Source organism: Hemitrygon akajei, chromosome 13 (genome assembly GCF_048418815.1).
Source record: "Hemitrygon akajei chromosome 13, sHemAka1.3, whole genome shotgun sequence".
Classification (NCBI taxonomy): Eukaryota; Metazoa; Chordata; class Chondrichthyes; order Myliobatiformes; family Dasyatidae; genus Hemitrygon; species Hemitrygon akajei.
This window is the reverse complement of record NC_133136.1, coordinates 11,821,143-11,837,276: the sequence shown is the minus strand read 5'-3', so window position 1 is coordinate 11,837,276 and position 16,134 is coordinate 11,821,143. Positions and strand designations below refer to the sequence as shown.

The 16,134-nt window shown below is 42.3% G+C and overlaps 1 long non-coding RNA gene across 4 annotated transcripts in view; it reads left to right on the top strand.

The window, feature by feature from the left end:
* LOC140737638 (uncharacterized) overlaps window positions 1-15,369 on the top strand; it is a 69,491-nt gene extending 54,122 nt beyond the window's left edge. For 3 of the 4 annotated variants that reach the window (XR_012101207.1, XR_012101209.1, XR_012101206.1), the window contains 2 exons: window positions 7,296-7,365; window positions 15,000-15,369. This is a non-coding gene — a long non-coding RNA (uncharacterized lncRNA). The remainder of the gene's footprint in view (window positions 1-7,295; window positions 7,366-14,999) is intronic. The other variant, XR_012101208.1, reaches the window with a different exon arrangement.
* Window positions 15,370-16,134: the final 765 nt, after the last annotated feature.

The window sequence follows — 16,134 nt, the reverse complement described above, 5'->3', positions numbered from 1 at the left end:
CTCTTTTCTCCTCACCTGTCTATCACCTCCTCTGGTGCCCCTCCTCATTCTTGCTCTCCCATGGTCCACTCTCCTCTCCTACCAGATTTCTTCTTGCCCAGCCCATTACCTTTTCCACCTATTACCTCTTTGCTTCTTATTTCCAACCCCAGCCACTTGTCTTCACCTTTCACATTCTCATTTGTACTCCTTCCCCTCTCCCCACTTTTTACTCTGGCTTCTTCCCCCTTCCTCTCCAATCCTGAAGAAGAGTGTCAGCCCAAAATGTTGACTGTTTATTCATTTCCATAGACGTTGCCTGACCTGCTGAGATCCTCCAGTATTTTGTGTCTGTTGTTCTGGATTTCCAGCATCTTGTGGAGTTGAATTTTATAACCAGCCCAACTAAGCTAGTCCAATGCTGTAATTTTTAAAAATCTTTTTGAAGAGGCTGGTTATGATGTGCATCCTTGTGACTTTGTGTGTACTGAAATTTGCAAATATCCTTATAAAAGTTAATATTATACTTGTGCAATTTTGTCTGCAATGCAGCTGGAAATTTTTGAAGTTGCACATAGAAAATGCTGGAGGAACTCAGCAACTCAAATAGAAATATGAGCAAGACATATGGAAACTTCATCAGGGCTGGAAAGGAAGAGGGAGGAAGCCAGAATAAGAAGGTGTGGGGTAGAGAAGGAGTACAAGCTGGCAGGTGAGAGTTGAAACCAGCTGAAGGGAAAGGTGGGTGGCTGGGGAAGGGGGTTGAAGTGAGAAGCTGGGAGGTGATAGGTGGAATAGGTAAAGGGCTGAAAAAGAAGGAATCTGATTTGAGAGGAGAGTGGACCACAGGAGAAAAGGAAGGAGGATGGGCAGCAGGGGCTGGTGATGAGCAAGTGAGAGGAGATGGGGTAAGAGAGAAACCAAAGTGAGAAATGGAAGAAGAGGGTAGGGGAGGGAAGAAATTACCCCAAATTACATCCGATCTCACTGATGTAGAGGGTCTGCAACAGGAGCACCAGATTATAGTCTTGCAGATGAAGTGTTGCCTCACCTGGAAGGACTGCTTTGTGCCCTGAATGGAGGAGTGGGAAAAGGAGAATGGGCAGGAATGGGTATATTTCAAATTTCAAAGTTCAAAGCACATTTATTATCAAAGTATGAATACCATATACAACCTTAAGATTCATCTTCTTGCAGGGTGCCATAAAACAAGGAAACATAATGGAGTCTATGAAAAACCCCAGAAAACAAACACCATCAAATACCCAAAGTGTGGAAAAAAACAAATTGTGCAAACAATAAAAATGTAAAAATAATACACAGAACATGAACCACAGAGTCCCCGAGGTTCTTGATTAGTTAGGGCATCAAAGTTTATAGTGAGAAGGCAGGAGAATAGGGTCAAGAGGGATAATAAATCAGCCATGCTCTTAAGGGGCTGAATAGCCTTATTCTGCTCCTGTGTTTTATATTCTATTATCAGAAATTGTAACAATGGAACTGGTGGACTGTCATAAGAACATATCTAATTTGTTGATCACAATTACTAGTTTTGCTGATTCTACTGGCTTGTTATGGGCACCATGGTAGGGTATGGTAGGGTCGGAGTGTTCTGGAGTTCAGAGTTCAACTCTGGCACTCTCTGAAAGGAGTCTGTACATCCTCACTGTGGAACGCGTGGGTTTTCCCAGGGTGCTCCGGTTTCCTCCCACAGTCCAAAGACGAGTAGGTTAATTGGTTATTGTAAATTGTCTTGTGATTCTCTGGATGCTTTCAAGAAAGAGTTAGATGGAGCTCTTAAAGATAGTGGAGTCAAGGGATATGGGGAGAAGGCAGGAACGGGGTACTGATTGTGGATGATTAGCCATGATCAGATTGAATGGCGGTGCAGGCTAGAAGGGCTGAATGGCCTACTTCTGCACCTATTGTCTATTGTCTATTGATTAGGTTAGGGTTAATTGGATTTGTCAAGGATGTTGTAATGTGAACAAAGTCACCAGAGAGACAATGAAGCTAGTAAATACAGAAGAGTTTTATTCAACAAAATGAGACTCTATTGGGAAAGAGCCCTGGATGACCCAATATTACGTGACATTTTATGTGCTAAAGATCAAAGGACAATTCTGTAGTTACATGCTTCCTTTGAATTACATATAACATTCACACCTCCTTCTTTACTCCCACACTCCAGGCACCCAAAATGAATGTTAATCAGCATTGTCTAGTTTTCAATAAACTGAAGACCACAGCTCCAGAAGACTATCCGGGGCTGCATTTTAAACTTAATCTACAATCCATGTTCAGGTCTAAAGATTGCTTGCTGAAGTTAGTTGCTGAAGTTAATGTTTGCTTTATACCCTAACTCCAGAATATCTCCTAGCAAAGGGGTTGCTGGGGTGATGTAGCTCAAAGAGCCTAAAGGGCCTCCTCCTCACTGTATCACTAAATAAAAAGAAAATACATATTGTATTGATGTAAATCTGATCTTCAGTTGGAATTTCATTTACCTTAAACAGCATAGCATATCAGTGATGCAGCTAGTGCAATGGATAGAGGGGAACAGATGGACATTATTTACTTGGATTTCCAGAAGGTACTTGATAAGGTGCCACATAAAAGACTTATCCTTAAGATAAGGATGCATAGAGTTGGGGGTGATGTATCAGCATGGATAGAGGATCAATTAATTAACAGAAAGCAGAGAGTTGGGATACATTGGTGTTTTTCTGGTTGGCAATCAGTGATGAGCGGTGTTCTGCAGGGGTCAGTGCTGGGCCCGCAACTGTTCATGATGTACACTAACGATCTGGAAGAGGGGACCAAGTGTAGTTTGCTGATGACACTAAATTGAGTGGAAAAGCAAATTGTGCAGAGGATACGGAGAGTCTGCAGAGAGATATAGACAGGTTAAGTGAGTGGGCAAGGGTCTGGCAGATGGAATACAATGTTGGAAAATGCAAGGTTATCCACTTCAGAAGGAAAAATAGAAGATCAGATTATTATTAAAATGTTAAAAGATTGCAGCATACTGCTCTGCAGAAGGATTTGGGAGTGCTTGGGTATGAATTACAAAAGGTTGGTTTGCTGGTGCAGCAGGCAATCAAGAAGACAAATAGTATGTTGGCCTTCATTACCAGAGGGACTGGATTGAAGAACAGGGAGGTTATGCTGCAACTGTATAGGGTACTGGTGAGGCCACATATGGAGTACTGTGTGCAATCCTGGTCTCCTTACTTGAGGAAGGATATACAGGCTTTGGAGACAGTGCAGAGGAGGCTCACCAGGTTGATTCCGGAGATGAGGGGTTTAGAATATGAGGACAGATTGAGTTGCCTAGGACTGTACTTGCCGGAATTTAGAAGAATGAAAGGAGATCTTATAGAATCATATAAAATTATGAAAGGGATAGATAAGATAGAGACAGGAAAGTTGTTTCCACTGGAAGGTGAGACTAGAACTAGGGAACATAGCCTCAAGATTCGGGGGGAGTAGATTTAGGGCGGAGATGAGGAGGAACTGCTTTTCCCAAATTGTGCTGAATCTGTGGAATTCTCTGCCCAATGAAGCAATGGAGGCTACCTCAGTAAATATGTTTAAGGGAAGGTTGGATTTATTTTTGCGTAGTAGGGGAATTAAGAGTTATGGGGAAAAGGCAGGTGGGTGGAGATGAGTCCATGGTCAGATCAGCTATGATCTTATTGAATGGCAGAGCAGGCTTGTCTGGCCGGGTGACCTAATCTTGCTCCTATTTCTTATGTTCTTATGTAGCGATGCACATCAAGTCACTTCCATGTGATGAGTAGAGTACGTTCATATGAAGGAAATCACTTGAGATTGGAACTCAATGTTATAGAAACATAGAAAACCTACAGCACAGTACAGGCCCTTTGGCCCACAAAGTTGTGCCGAACATGTCCCTACCTTAGAAATTACTAGGCTTACCTGAAGCCCTCTGTTTTTCTAAGCTCCATGTACCTATCTAAAAGTCTCTTGAAAGACTCTATCATATCCGCCTCCATCACTTTTGCCGGCAGCCCATTCCACGCATTCATCACTGTCTGTTTAAAAAAACTTATCCCTGACATCTCATCTGTTCCTACTCCTCAGCACCTTAAACCTGTGTCCTCTTGTGGCAACCATTTCAGCCCTGGGGAAAAGCCTCTGACTATCCACACGATCAATGCCTCTCATCATCTTATATACCTCTATCAGGTCACCTCTCATCCTCTGTCGCTCTAAGGAGAAAAGGCCGAGTTCACTCAACCTGTTTCCATAAGGCATGCTCCCCAATCCAGGCAACATCTTTGTAAACCTCCTCTGCACCCTTTCTATGCTTTCCACATTTTTCCTGAGGTGAGGTGACCAGAACTGAGCACAGTACTCCAAGTGGAGGAGGTATGTAAAAGGTATTTAGATTGGAGAGTCAGGGAAGGGGAAGGTGGTGGTGTATAGGTTTATTTTTAAAGAACTATCAAATCCCCTTCTCTGTTACTACCTCCACCCCTCCCTCCCCACCTCACTCCTCCCCATCAATGCTATGTTCTGATGCCTCGATCTGTAATAATGTCACACTAACTGCTATGCTAACCTTCGGAGTTTAGTTCCAGCGTCCTCAGTAGGCAAGTGTACATTCCTTCCCATGTGCGTGTGGGCTTCCTCTGGTTGCTCCAGTTTCCTCCCTCAGGCCAAAGATATTCTCGTTAGTGGGTTAATTAGTCACTGTAAATTGTTCTGTGTTTAGGTTAGGGTTAAATTGGTGGGTTGTTGGGTGGTGCGACTTGCAGGGCCATAAATAAGTAAGTAAAATAATCTAACACTCCTCACTTGGATCCACCTATCACTTGCCAGCTTCTACTACACCCCTTCTTCTCAGCTTTTTATACTGACTCTCTCCCATTTACACTTACAAAGCTGATACAGAGTCTCGACCTGAAACCCACTGTCCTTCACCTCCACGGATGCTACCTGACCTACTGAGTACCTGTAGCAGTTTGTTTGTTGCTCCAGAGTTGGTATTGGTTTATTATGGTTACATGTACCAGGATACAGTGAAAAACTTACCTTGTGTACTGTTCATGCAGATCAAATTTGGGGCACCACGGTAGCTTAGTGGCTGACACAATGCTATTATGCCTTGGAGTGTCAGAGTTCGGAGTTAAATACTGACACTGTCTGTAAGGATTTGTACATTCTTCCCGTGAACTGTGTGGGTTTCCTCCCATAATCCAAAGATGTACCAGTGAGGAGGTTAATTGGTCATTGTAAATGGTCCTATGATTAGGCTGAGGTTAAATAGGTGGTTCTTCCAAGAGGACCACAACCTTGTCATAGGGTTTGGAGTCTTGTGTGCCTCAAAGACCCAGAGAGTGATATCGGCTGGAGTCAGGGCTTTGTGCTTTGGCTCTTGGTAGGGCCACCCATACCAAACAGGTCAAAGGGTAGGGACCAGACTAAGAGAGGCCCACTGGTCCTTCAGTTTCAGGGGAGTTCAGCTCAGGGCTAACAATCCTGACTGGTCATAGAAAAAATTGTGACGAAAACTGCAATGAAAAATCCTTCTATAACTGTGTATGACTGTATGGACAGTCCGAGATTGGCATTCATTGCTGCCCTAAACGCCAGCAGCGTAAGTAAATAAATGGGTGGATTGCTGGGCAACATGGCTTGTGGTGCCAGAAGAACATGTTCCATGCTCTATCTCCAAATATAAATCATTATACAGTGCAATGGGCTGGATTATGGAAAACCAATAACAATGCAGAATGGGAGCATAGTGGTTAAAATAATGCTGTAACAACACCTGTCATCCGGGTTCAATTCCACCAATTTATGTGAGAAGTTTCTACAGTCTCCCCATAACCACGTGTGTTTCCTCACATGGGTGTAATTGGGCTGCCTGATTGTGTTGGGCTGGATGAGTCTGTTACCGTACTGCATCTCTAAATAGAAAATAAACATAAAAATGGCGAATATAATCCAAATTTAGCTTGTGACGTGCTTTCTTTCTCAGAATCTCATCAATCTGTTATGTAACTTTACGAAGTCCTGCCCAATTATGGCACCACAGTAGAGTGGCAGCTTGTGAGCTCTGGAGTTCAGAGTTCAATTCCGGCGCCATTCTGTAAGGGGTTTCTGTACGTCCTCCCTGTGCGAGTTTCCTCCCACAATCCAAAGACCTACTGGGTAGGTTAATTGGTGATTGTCCTGTGATTAGATTTAAGGTTAATCCGGTTTGTCAGGGTTGCCGGGGCTGCGTGGCTCGAAGGGCTATAAGGGCACTCTTGGTGCTGTACCGCTAAAATAAAATACATTTAAAAATAAATAAAATGTCTGAGGCTTATAATATTCATAATCAGCCTTTTCATCAGCATCAACTAAAAGTGTGCATATCTGCAAAGAATTATAACTTTAAGGCCAGAACTGATGAAATTAGTGATTGTTCGAATTTCCTTTTGTTCTTTATTAATCCTTTTGTTCAGATGAGTCCAGTTTTCATTTCTAACAGCCATTAGCCATTTTGTTTTCCTTCCAACATTTCAACAAGAAGGATAATTTTATATTTCACCAAAGCCTTTGGAACCATTTTTTAATGGTTGAAAGTGCTCACACTAATTTGAAGGTCTAAATCTACTTTATCTGCTGAAAGGAACTGAAAATTCTTTATTTGAGAGGTTACGCAGTTCTCTTGGAAAATTGTAAGGATGGCCACAAGCTGTAAATATTTAAGGTCACCCCTTTATTTGATTAGAGAGACAGCGAGGGGGGAGAGAGAGAGAGAATTTTTACATGTATAGATTAGAGGTCAGTGTCTGACTCTCAACACTGGGACAAAGGCTTTTACTGACCACCACTGACCAAAGGCTACATACAGTTGCCTAGCAACCAAATGTCTGGAGAGCCTTCTCTAAATTGCAGTCAGATCTGATCAATTTTTATCACATGATCAACTGACCAGTATCAATCACTGTCTCCCGATAGTGAGCAGGAAGCCAGTTCATTAACTGGACTCTGAAATAGCCCCAAAACAAACTAAAAATAATGGCTTAATATTGGCAATGGTTTAAACATGAATAAATATTGTTTTGTGATGAGAGGATGTATCCTGTCCATTATAATTGCACTTAAAGTAAGCAATTCCTTTGACAACAGTGACCCTATACTAGAATAGACTTAATGAGATGTGTATATATATATATATATATATATATATATATAAAATGGCAGCTGTGGGTTCACCCTTTTTTTGCTTTCATAAATTAAAAGTGCTTTTACTATTTTGAAGTATGTTTTTAAATTCTTTTGATTAAACTTGCAAGGACTGAAAGGATAATGGAAGACTGCAATCTGACCTATCTGGAAGCAAGCTTCCACAGCCATTTTCCAAAGGTAACTTCAAAATTGTTTACTGTTCATTACAGCCTACAGGACTTTTGTGTCATTTTCTAATTAAATTTGATGCGAGCAATTTCTTTGAAGGCTCCCATTGCAGGGTTTTTGTCTCATTCGGGAGACCCTGAATGATTAGGCTGCAGCGGGCTTCACGTTTGAACCTCTGGTCAGCTGACAGGAGATGTGTGTACTTGTGTGGGATGGGACCAGTGTGTGGCTACTTTCTTCTGAACCAGTTACCCTCTCACCCCTCCCCCACATCTTTTTTTTTGGCTGCACCAAGGAGTGAAATTTACCCATGGAGAGATAAAAATTTAACAAAAAGTACAAAGGCTGTATGAAAAATTTAAAAAAAACACAGGGATTGCTGCAAACAGAAATCAGGTCAGTTTGTACCTGAAAGACGAGGCTTGACACTGCACTCACGAAAAGAAAGGAGAAAAGAAGATGTCTCCCCTTTTCATTGTGTTGATGGAAACAAAGAGGAGGAAAGCGACAACCCTACAAGAAAACTCTTGCACTTCACAAGAGGCTTTTCTTGGAGACTAATGTCATTCCACTCATTAATCCCAAAAAACTGTTAATTGATTAGAATTTGCACAGAATGCTGTATTTTTGTCCTGTTATGTAACAATAACATTTCTTCATTCAGTAAGCTTATACTTACAGTGTAAGCCCCACATTCTGAGTGTGCAGCCCCCAGAACTGAGCTGAATGTTGGCAATCATGCGCCTCCTCACCAGAGCTTCCAATTTCCCATGACGCATGAACGCCATCTCACTAGCTTGCCCCCATTTTGCACTATATTTTATATATATTTCTTATTATAACAGAGTATCTTTAATATATTGTGCTGTTAGAAAATACTATGTGTTGTGCTGAAGGTTCCTTAAGGTTGTCATACTAGGGGAGTAATGGAGACAACCCCTCCATAGAACCATAGAGCATTACAGCACAGAAACAGGATTTTTGGCTCTTCTTGGCTGTGCCGAACCATTTTTCTGCCTAGTCCCACTGACCTGCACCTAGACCATATCCCTCCATACCCCTCTCGTCCATGTACCTGTCCAAGTTTTTCTTAAATGTTAAAAGTGAGCCTGCATTCACCACTTCATCTGGCAGCTCATTCCACACTCCCACTACTCGCTGTGTGAAGAAGCCCCCCCAATGTTCCCTTTAAACTTTTCCCCCTTCACCCTTAACCCATGACCTCTTTTTTTTCTCCCCTAGCCTAGTGGAAAAAGCCTGCTTGCATTCACTCTATCTACACCCATCATAATTTTATATACCTCTATCAAATCTCCCCTCATTCTTCTATGCTCCAGGGAATAAAGTCCTAACCTATTCAACCTTTCTCTGTAACTCAGTTTCTCAAGTCCTGGCAACATCCTTGTAAACCTTCTCTGCACTCTTTCAACCTTATTACCGGTAATATCCTTCCTGTAATTAGGTGACCAAACCTGCACACAATACTCCAAATTCAGCCTCACCAATGCCTTATACAACCTCACCATAACATTCCAACTCTTATACTGAATACTTTGATTTATAAAGGCCAATGTGCCAAAAGCTCTCTTTACGACCCTATCTACCTGTGACCCCCTCCCCTCACTATTAAATGCTCCCAATGGCGTGTGTCTCAAAAAGCCTCTGACAATCAAGTCCAGCTCCTGGCCTTCACATGTGGCTTAGCTACTAAGCCCAGTGGTACGATTTCTACTGATAGGAGAAAGGACAAATGCAAGTTACTGGTGCCTTAGCTACTAAGCCCAGTAAAATCGTTTCTGCTGACCATTCAAAGTGGGCTACTGGCGCCTTAAAGCCAGTCGCTTCGGGCAGAAGGGGCTCATTAGCTGTGGGTGTCAGCTCCAAGGATGCTGTCCAAGTTGCATGCCATCTTGGACAATGACTCCCATCCACTCCATAATGTACTGGTTAGGCACAGGAGTACGTTCAGCCAGAGACTCATTCCACCGAGATGCAACACTGAGCGTCATAGGAAGTCATTCCTGCCTGTGGCCATCAAACTTTACAACTCCTCCCTAGGAGTGTCATGCCCACTTGGCATGATTAACTTATTATTATTTAATTATTTATGGTTTTATATTGCTATATTTCTTCACTATTCTTGGTTGGTGCGGCTGTAATGAAACCCAATTTCCCTCGGGATCAATAAAGTATGTCTGTCTGTCTGATCTAGGACAAGGAAAACTCTGATCTCAAGCCTCCGCTGCCTTGCAGCTATATCCACTCATGGGGAAGGCTTCGGGAGTAAACCCCGAGGAAAAATTCTGAGCTGGAGCTCCTATGTTGAGTTCAACACTGACTGCAACTCCACGATGCTGCCAGTGCCAAATGATATCGGTCTCTGCCGTTCCTTTGGATTCATCAGCTACATGGAGAAGGGGAGCCTGTTACATAGGCAACAGCTTGCTCCCCATATTGTATTGTCCTGGCTTGCATATTGACTAAAACATAGACAGCTAGGATGCAACGTCCATGGTCAATCCCGACCAGCAGAGAGCCTCCTATTGTGCTGTACTGCTGTTGCAAAATCAACGAATATCACAACATAGGCCAGTGATATTAAACCAGGTTCTGTTTTTAAATATACAAAAGATAGCATTTGATAAGGCTGCTTTTAACAACAGCATGAATGAAAAGAACTTGGCTAAAATAAAGATAATTGCTGTGAGATTTGGATGTTGTGGAACGGAACCAAATTGGTAGATTGATTGGTTGCAAAGCCATGGGGTGATCAATCTGAAGAGAAATTTAGTTGGTGATGGGAGAGGATCACAGGGAAGACTGGCAAGTTGTGGAGAGGTGTTGGCCAAGGGATGAAGATGAGTAACTGACCTACTTGCCAGATATAGTAACCTGATGCTAGACTAGGAGGCCTGTGCATTCCTGGGAGTGTACGATGACTGACTCACAAGACTCCACCCTCCAAGTTTCCCTGCAGCACCCAAAATGAAATGTTGCTGCAGAAATGTCATGATCTCAGGTATCGCAGTGTGGAAATTGCCTCAGTGACTGACAACTGAGTGTAATTGGTTGAATTTTCAGAGAATTGTGAAATTACTTAAAAATGGTCTTTATTGTGTTCACTCTGGAAAAGAATCATTTTCAGTTATGTAACTCGAAAATAAATAGCTTTATGTAACCAAATTTCTTACAAGAACTTTTTTCTACTCTGTTTTGTTAATTGCTGTTCATGAATGGAGTCTTGTATTATTTCTGATACTAAGCCATTGAGCGGCCCTCTGTTGGGCAGTTTCAACCATAGATGCTGCGTCCCATTTGTCTACATGATACACGAGCCAATAACATAGGTCAGGGCAGAATGATGTGAAGAGCAAGCCTTTGCCAATGCAGCAAGCTCCCCCTTTTCACGTAGCTGATGAGCCCAAACGAACAGAAGAGACAATATTGTTTGGCACCAACAGCATTGCAGAGTGAACAGTCAGTGTTGAGCACAATGTAGGACTGCCTTAGGAACTCCAGCTCCAGATTTTTCTCCTGGGAGTTCACTCCTGAAGTCTCCCCCGTGAGTGGGCATATCACAAGACAGCAGAAGTTGGAGATCAGAGTATTCCTTCTCCTAGATAAGCTGCCAACCATGGCCGACAAACCCCATCTGCCTGAAGAGACTGGTTTTAAGATGCCAGTAACTTGCCTTTGCCCCGTTTCCTGTCAGTCAAAATGTCACTGAGCTTAATAGCTACCTGATAGTTGAGGCCAGGAGCTGGACTTTGTTGTCAGAAACTATCTAAGAAGCATACCATTGGGAGCATTTACAATGTAGCTGGAGTGTCAAGAATCCCGCCGGCCTCTGCGGCTTGCTTTCTAGGTTTCTTGAGCACCTTTATTTACAAATTGTTCTCTTAACTAGAGTTATTAATCCCTTGTGCTTTCAGTTTACTCTTGTTAAGTTAATTGTGACTGGCACGGGTTTTCCACATTCCATAGTTATTTAATCTGGACTCTTGACTAGCGCTGGGGTTGGAGCCCTTGTGCACGTAGATAATGATTCGTTTCGCTTGATCGTGCCTCTGATGCTTTGTTGGCATTCCTATGAATAACCACTTGTTTCTGCCTCTTCATGGGGAGTCTGCTGTTCCCTCTGCTCCTAGGTTGAGTCATTGCCAGTGCCCGCTGTGAGAGAGTCTGCTGTTCTTCCGCTCCCGGGCCCAGTCCTGCCAACGGCCGCTGTGACAGGGAGCTTATTCCTATTACCACACCTGCCTATAACAAACTTAAAGAACTGTTACATTAAGCAATAATGTAACCTAGTAATGTCAGTTCACTTGGACAATAGGTGTGACTAGTATTATATTTCTGTTTGGATCACAAGCTGATTACAGTGGCATTTGATAAACTTATGGGACTTAGAGAGACACTTAAAGATATCTACACTCAGTGGCCACATTATTAGGTACAGAAAGTACCTAATAAAGTGGCCACTGAGTATATGTTCATTGTCTTCTACTGCTGTAGCTTTTCCACTTCAAGGTTTGATGTGTTGTGCATTCAGAGATGCTCTTCTGCCCACTACTGTGGTAAAATGTGGTTCTTTCAGTTAGAGTCGCCTTCTTGTCAGCTTGAACCAGTCTGGCCGTTCTCCTTTGACTTCTCTCACTAATAAGGCACTTTCACCCAACGAACTGTCACTCACTGGATTTTTTTTGTTTTTCACACCATTCTCTGACTGTTGTGTGTGAAAATCCCAGGAGATCAGCAGTTTTTGAGATATTCAAACCACTCCTTCTGACACCAACAATCAAAGTCACCTAGATCACATTTCTTCCCCGCTCTGAAGTTTGGTTTGAAGAGCAAGTGTACCTGTTGATCACACCTGCATGTTCTATGCATTGAGTTGCTGCCACACGACTGGCTGATTAGATATATGAATTAATAAGCAGGTATATTCCCAGTGAATACAGGTATATTCTTATTTTTGAATCTTCTTTATTGGCATCCATTACTTGCACAATGACATCTGTTAAATCCGAAGTAACTGATTATTTTGCCCCCCAAAGTTGATCAAATGATATTGCAAAAATTTCAGTATCTGTACAGAGGAGGATAGCCACTGTTCACAAAACATACATCAAGTTACAGAAGGAAGAAGCCTGAGTCTATGAGCCAGAGGAATGGAGATGGGGTGGGTTAGTAGCTTTAAATTTCTTGGTGTAATCATATCAAAGAGAGAGAGAGAGAGAAAGAAAGAGGACGTAGGAGTGTGTATAGATGTGAGGTGGGTAATTAGGAAAACAAATGAGATTTGGTGACGAAAGGGAAAGGAGGGAATTCAGACACGGAGATGGGAATGGATAACGAGAGGGTTAAAATGTAGAGATAGAATGGAAAACGGAGAGTAAGGAGAGAAAATGCAAGCGTTATTATAGATGCTCTGGATAGAATACAGACTATGATAAAAATGAAGAAGAAGGAATTGAGAAGAAATATATCGAAATTGAGAGAGAGTTCGTGGTGGAGGCTCTTTGAAATCAGAGAGGGTATCATGGTGAAGAGAAAAGAATTACAGTGAATACAGTCAGAGAGTTGAAGAGGAAGAGAAGGAAAGGTGGGGATAAGACTCAAAATATGTTAAAAGGTGGTAAACAAAGAGTATCGAAATAAGCAACTGAGTGAGAAAAAACCGACATAGTTTGTGAAAATAAGTTGTTCGGTTAGAGGGCATAATCTTTTAACTTTTAGCATAATGATAATTACCACTCAGCATCTAATTGTTTTGCACTGTTGAAAGACCATAATTAACAAACGGTGACAGATTGAAGAGATGAATGAAACAGATATAACTTTTTATCCCTTCTTGAGATGGTTCTCAAATTGGGTGAGCTCGAACAGGTGTCGTTTCAGACTGAAACATTGAAACTGCGATAAAGAACAGCAATTTGAGTCCAGCTGTAGATTACGGACTCTGAAAGGACCCCAGCCACCTTGATTTGAAAAGGGAGAAAGAGACGTTAAAGAGAGGAATTTAAGCTGTTTCTACGATGCGCTTGAAGAAGTTGCCTTCTGGCGCCCTCTTATCTCCTCCCTCTGATTCAAAAGCCTGATGGTTGAGGGGTAATAACTATTCCCGAACCTGGTGGTGAAGGTCCTAAGGCGGCTATATCTTCTTCCTGATGTCAACGGCGAGAAGAGAGTGTGACCTGGGTGTTGGGAGTCCTTGATGATGGATGCTGCTTTCCTGGGACAGTGCTTTATTCAGATGTGCTCAGTGGTGGGGAGGGCTTTGCCTGTGGTGGAGTGGACTGTGTTCACTACTTTTTGAAGGAGTTTCCGTGCAAGCACAATGGTGTTTCCATACCAGGCTCTAATACAGCCAGTCAATATACTCTCCATTACACACCGATGGTAGTTTGTCAAAGTTTTAGATGACACGCTGAATCTTTGCAAACTTCTAAGATAGTCGAGGCACTGCTATGCTTTCTTTGTAATGGCCCTTACATTCAGGACCCAGGACAAATCCTCTGAAATGATAACACTGAGGAATTTAAAGAAGCTTGCATAGATTGGCATGTCATTTAAAACTTTGACAAATTTCTATAGATGCAGAGTGTAGAGTATCTTAAGTGGTTGCATCACAGCTTGGTATGGAAACACCAATAACCAGGAATGGAGATGTTTCTAGATAGTGGTAGATACAACCCAGTCCATCACAGGCAAAGCCCTCCTGATCATTGAGCACATTTATATGGAACATTGCCACAAGAAAGCAGTATCCATCAGCAAGGTCCTCCACCATCCAGGCCATGTTCACTGATGGCTTTTTCCATTGGGCAGGAACTTTAGGTTCCACACCCCCAGGCTCTTGAACACGTGTGGATAACCACCTCAACACAGCTCTGAATTGATTGTGCAACCTACAGTTTATAAGACATAGGAATAGAATTAGGCCATTGGGCAATCAAATCTGCACTGCCATTCCATCATGGCTGATTTATTATCCATCTCAACCCCATTCTACTGCCTTCTCCCTGTAATCTTTGACACCCTGACTAATCAAGAACCTATCAACCTCTGCTTTAAATATACCCAGTGAACTTGGCCTCCACAGCTGCCCATGGGAAAGAATTCCATAGATTCACCACTCTCTGGCTACAGAAATTCCTGCTCACCTTTGTTCTAAAGGGACATCCCTCTATTCTGAGGCCATGTCCTTAGTTCTCAGATTCTCCCACCGTAGGTAACAGCCTCTTCACATCCATTGTACCTAGGCCTTTCAATATTTATTACTACAAGGTAAATCATGTGATATATTATTAAAATAAATTAATGTAAGATATATGTAAACTACACATGAATTATGTCCTATGAATTATGTCAATCGCGATGAACAAGTCTTACCCTCTTTCTCAGTGTCCCTGACCAAGTTTGACAATTTCTGACCTTAGCTTTGTGGTTCTAGACCTCCCGTATGCCCAGGGGATCATCACTGTAAAGAGGGTTGTGGTAAAATAATAGTTCACCTCATCCAACTTTGAGGAGATTGTCTTTGTTGATCTTTTGATTCACAGAGCACTTTCCAAAGCTCAATGTAACAAAACTCAAAGAAGACTGTAAACTGACTGAATATTTATTTATTCTGTTTATTTTAGAGATACAGCACAGAACAGGCCCTTCCAGGCCACCAAGTTGCATCAGCCAGCAACTCAAGTTAACTCTAATCTAGTCATGGGACAATTCACAACGACCGATTAACCTACTAACCTACTGTCTTTGGACTGTGGGAAGAAACCGGAGCACCCGGACAAAACCCGCGCATTCTGTGGGGAGAATGTTATTAAGCTGGGCAGCAGCAATAAACAGAGTTCTGTGGAACTGAGCTTCTCTGTAAGTGGCCAGGAGTGTTTCCAGAGAAATGTTCTAGTTCAAGTTCAAGACAAACTCAAGTTCAAGTTTATTGTCATTCAAATGTATAGTTGTATACTGCTAAACGAAACAACGTTCCTCTGGACCAAGGGACACAACACATAAAAAATTAACAAATAAAAACATATATTCACAAGATTGTCATTTATAATGTGTATTTATGAGACCAGTTAAAAAGTAAGTAGTATAGCAGTACTGGTACTTCATACATGAAGCTGTTCCCTTTCCTAACAGTCCCTGTACTAATGGGATGGTATCTCCTGCCTGATGGTAGGGGGTCAAAGAAATTCAAAGGTTTTAAAGGCACATTTAATGTCAGAGAAATGTATACAATATACATCCTGAAATGCTTTTTCTTCATAAATTGTTGGAAGATGGGAGAAATCATTGACGATGTGAAGGGCTCTGTTTATAATTCACTGTAGATGACAAAAAGTCATGGTCATCTGGTGTAGCACAAGCATTATGACACATCATGTTCACCAGTACTGGAAAATTTACATGGAATCACCAACGCTTCTACTCTCTGATGAGGCAGAGAGCTGGACGATGCACATCTACATTCACACCAGTCTACAGGAGCACAGAAGAGAGGTGCATCACTGCATGCTGCTGCGGTGGACAGGAAGGCTTTACAACAGGTAGTCAAAATTGCCCAATGTATCACCAGCACCAGTCTACCCATCATCAACGACCGATTACCAAAAGATGCCGGAAAGGGCAGGTAACATCATGAAGGATCCCACTCACCCTGCTCATGGACTGTTTACCCCACTCCCATCAGGGAGGAGGCTATGTAGCATCCATATCAGGACCACCAGACTTAAAAACAGTGACTTTCCCCAAGCAATGAGGCTGATC